Raw genomic sequence first — 4,924 nt, 5'->3', positions numbered from 1 at the left:
GGGGAGGACTATATTCCGTGGCGGAAGGACACATTACAAAGAATCGCAGCTTGACGCTCTGTGCGGTCCAATGGGGAAGTGGCTAGGCGGCAAGGCCCGCCCCGGGAGCCTCGGAGACTTCCCTCCCAGTCCGGCAGGCGCCGGGGCCACCTGTTGCTGCCAACAGAGGAGTGCCGGACGAGGCCTCTTCTCTTGACCTTCGGCCCAGGCTGCCCCAGCTGTCCTGACCTAACCGGACAGTGCCCAGATTTATGGATCTCCGGCGGCATTCCCCCAACCCCGTCCCGCGACTCCCCATCCCTTCGGGTGCCCGCCCCGGCACACACCTCGAAAACTAGGACGCACAGGAAGTTAGGGAGCCCGAGCCGGGATGAGGTGGGGAGAGATGGAGACTCGTGCGGTGGTTGAAGGTCGCCTTCAGAAGGGCTCCAGCATTGGAGCGAGGGAAGAATTATGGAGGGAGGAGTGTGCATGGAGCGGGAGCGCGAGCTCTTTTTATTCTTAGGGCCAGAACAAGGAAGGACAAGTTGGGGCCTGGTGTATACTTTAGTTGGGGCTGGAATCCTGCAGAGCATGCCTGAGAGTAGAAAGTGAATATAAGGTATTAATATAGAAGGTATTAATATTAGCGCAGAACTATCAGGAAATTTATGTCAGAACGTTACAACCGATAATCTGCAGGAATAGGCACTTTTGTTTTCAACCTTATGTATTTAAATCAATATCGATAGAGCTTTTCTTATTTTTCTCCAAAGTATTTTCCAATTCCTAGCGATTGGTAAACAACCACTGATTACAGCAGTTATCAATGAAGCAGCTGTTAACTCTTGCCTTCCTTAAGCCAAGTTTTGAGAACAGATACAATGTTGCTTCATTAAAAATCGTTAAGACTGTTCTCTTAGGGTCCTTCCTTTTCCTGGAAGACCAATGGGTGTGACCTGCTAGGCAGACATCAGCCTTGCAGATGAATCACAGGTCTTTCATTCTTTCCTGTTAGTTCAGATAAGATAGCACCAGAAAGTGACAGCCTAAGAGTAAGTGTCTGTTTGCCACAGAATCCTTCCATTTCTTCTGGAAGCTTTTTCTTGTCCCCTTAGTTATAGATAGGAAATTGGTTGGCCCTGAGCTAAAGATGAACTAAAAAGAGTGGTGGACAACACTGGAGAGTTGGAGGTGTCAGTGATCTGGCCAGTCCTGGACGATGTTGCATTTAAATTCTAAGTCTAGATATAGTCGCAAGATTGAAATGCACATGTATTAAACTGGAGAGTCATAAAAAATGCTGTCCATGAAATTCTAGCAGAGACTAATCCAGCATATCCTTGCTCACATTTAGATGCACAGTGAAAATCTGTTACATGGAGTTTAAGGTGATTGTCATTGTTCTGCTGAAAAGCAGCATAATATATAAGAAAGTTTGGATTCCATCTTAGTTCCAATTCTACTCACTAGCTCTCTGACCAGTTCCTTAAAAGTAAATTGAAGACAATTCCTGCTTCACAGAATGGGATTTGATCAGATGATGTATGTGAATGAGTACTGCACGGTGCCAAGCAGGCTTCCCCTTTTTTGGGAGATGACTTTGTGGAGGATGGTCCTCTTGACCAGTGCCAGAACATTCTTCTGAATTCAAGTAACTGTTTGCCCTCTCTTGGTCATCCTGAATCTCCACTCCTTTGACCCAGCAACAAGTGACCCCAAGGCTACCTGAACCTGGGGGTAAGCTGAGGCAGAATACAAACCACCCCCCAGGAGGCTCCTCCCCTACAGCCAGTCCTTCAACTACGCTCTGACCTGACAGGATGGGAGGGGAAGCTGCTAGATTCACTGGACTGGATAAGAGTTAGGGTATAGTTTGCTGTATTACCTGTTTGGATTCATGGCCACAGAACCATAGAATCTGGCATCAAATGGTCTAATTCTTGAAAATCATTTGGAGTCCCTGATGGGGTAAGTGTGTCAGCAAATGTACTGGACCTAAACCCCTGAGGTCCAAAGACGAGCTTTGGCCCTGGTGAAGAGGGTGAGGTTTACAGGCTTTATCATTACATGACCTCTGGGCCTCTGTCTGAAAATGGTGGTGTTATTTCTCTTGCAGGCCAATACAGATTTCCAGGGCAGTCCACTGGCTCTGAATGCCAGATTTAAAGCAGAAGTGCTTATCACTTTGGACTTTATATGCCCTTTCCAGAGCCAGACAAGTAGACGTAATTTATTCTATGCCTTCCTTCAGACTCCCAAGAGCTCTTCAGGCTCACCGTGGTGGCACAAAATCTTAATTCCAGAGTTCCTCCACAGAAAAATCCTGGAAAAGAAAGTTGGGCTTTTCAATTTAGGAATAATGAGAGAACAAGTTGTCTGGGAAGGGGAAGGCTTCATGTAGGAAGAGACATGGAAGGTTGGTTAGGATAGAGATGGGTATGGGAAGGCCATTCCAGGGCATAGGAAAGGTAAAGAATGTTTTCTGAATGCAACTGTGTCTAGGTCCCTTCTGAGGAAATGCCTCATTAGCACTTAGAAGCAGGAGGGAAGCTTGAGGAGTCCTTGTTCATTCCAGTGGAAGTACTGCCTCAGCCAAAGCGACCCTGTCAGCCTATGTGAGCCACTTCAAGTCTTTCTCTAGCTCTTAACTGTTAGGGCTCACAGGACAAAGTCTCCCTAAAGTACTTTAATCCAATCCACCATGCCAATCCCATGGAGGCCCTGTGCTCTTTTTTCCCTACAAACAGAGCCACAGCTAGATTGGCTAAGATGCAAGGGGGATTGTAAGCAGACCCTATCCCCCAAAAGTAACTGAGATTTGGAAGACCAAGAAAGGCATTGGTGAACGATGGATTAAGTGACCCTTCCCCAGGAACTCCTCCTGCTGCAATTCAGTCAAACTTTCTCCTTGGCACCATACCTACAGTCTTCATCTCCATGCTCACTAGCTACTAGATAACCTGACCCACTAAGGAGACTTTGGTCTCTCTCCTAGATAAAATATTTTTGTAGGAAATGCTTTAACTTAAAGGATGGCATCATTGGATCCACTGCAGTGCGGAGGATTAGGGAGGATTCTGAAAGCTCTGTGGAAAGTTCTATACTCCAGAGAGAATGATGCCCCTTCAAATGAATTGGAGCTTTTATTCCCACCCTTCAGGGGAGGGGCGCTCTGGGGGAACTGTGTGACCCATGAGCCTTCCTCCCCAACACTCTCAGATTGGTGTCCAGAAGCTGAGATGTCTCCCAAACCTCCATGTCAGAATCAATCCTATGAGAAGCTGTTAAGTAACCCAGTTATGACTCAGCACCAGACTCTTTCCTCCCTCTCCCCACTGGCCAGAATGAAAGGCAGAACCAAGCAGAAGGCTCCTCCCCTATGGATGGCCACATCCTCACCACAAACTGAGTCAGGACCACACCCTGCCTGTATGGAAAATTACCATGAGGAGGAAGAGGAAAGCTAAACTCCAGGGGTTTTCAGAGTTCTCAATCCAGAAATCATAGCCATCTACTCTCCATGTGGAACTAATTGAGGAAGATAGTTCTTTCCCTGGCCCTAGCCCTAATTCAGCATCTCCAGATCTAAATTAAATAAGGCTGCTTGAGCCCAGGACCATATGAAAGATAGGAGACCACTGTTAACCTCTGTGTGCAGTATTTGTACTGGCCTTGCCCTCTGTGAAGGATGATCTCTGGTTCAGACCTGGCTTTCACAGGCCCCACCTCCCCGGTAGGCAGGCCTGGGTCAGAGAAAGAGGCAATCCTCCCTCTACTCCTCCAGGTTGTGGGAGCAATCCTCCCCAGAAACTCAGGGCCCCACCCTGCAAGTTCCCTGCAATGAAGGCATCACTGTTAGAGAAGTGCCACAGGCTTTAATTAGATTTGTTTTATACCAAATAGGTTTTTAAATTTTCAGATATGATTATGTATGGCTTTCAAACTGCTTAGATTCAGAGTCCTGTTGCTTTTATGTGAAACACTATAAAATGGTGTATTTAAGGTCATTACGATTTTATTGGCATAAAAAGACATGTATATCCTGCTTAAAAAAAAAAAAAAGTGACACCCATGAGACTAGCTCAGATTTCTGAGTTTTTTCCTGGTCATATAAACTATCTGTGCATTACTTCTCATTCTATCATTTGCTAGTACTTGCTATAGCAGATGCCAGTGAAAAATTATAAGAAATGCTTAAAACTGAGAAAAATCCAATTTCTGAAAATTGAGCAAAAATGTTGTTAAACCACTGGAGTGGCCAAGAACCTCGGCTGAGTTGCTGGAACACCTGTGGGCACAGTTTGAGAAGCTCTGAGGAATTAAAACAATGGTTAAGAGTTCAGGTTCTAGAGGTGGCCAGCTCTGGTTAAAAGCCCAGCACTGCCACTGACCAGCTATGCGACCTTAGACTGTTATTTAAGATCTCTAAAGAAAACCTATCTTCCATTTTTGTTATCAGGACTAAATGAAAAAATGATTTGTGAAGTTTGAGATGCTATCTAGCCTAGAAACAGAACAACAGTTCTGGAGTCAGGTCTCCTGTTAATCACTAGCTATGGAATATGAGCAAATCACTTATCCTCTGCACCTCTGTTTTCTTACCTACAAAATGGGAATGCCAGCCCCTCCTTCATAGGCCTGTGTTAATTATGTTAGGGCATACACGTAAAGTGCTTACAACAATGCCAAGCACACAGTAAGCCAAAGTGTTAGCAAATTATTAAGGTACTCTAGCATAATGCCTGGCACCTACCTAGTAAGAACTAAAAAATGTTACCTATCTTTGATACTATACAGATGAGCTCCTCCTAGGAGACAGGAATTTCAAGGTGGGCTTCCTGATTGGGCCATTTACTTAGTGGAAGGGTATTTCTCTTAGACCTGAAAACAGAATGGAACAGAGAGCCTTAGGAGACTTGTAGAGTCAGAGTGTAACAGTCTT

The sequence above is a fragment of the Martes martes genome (genome assembly GCF_963455335.1).
Source record: "Martes martes genome assembly, chromosome: 7".
Taxonomy (NCBI): domain Eukaryota; kingdom Metazoa; phylum Chordata; class Mammalia; order Carnivora; family Mustelidae; genus Martes; species Martes martes.
This window is presented reverse-complemented; position numbering follows the sequence as displayed.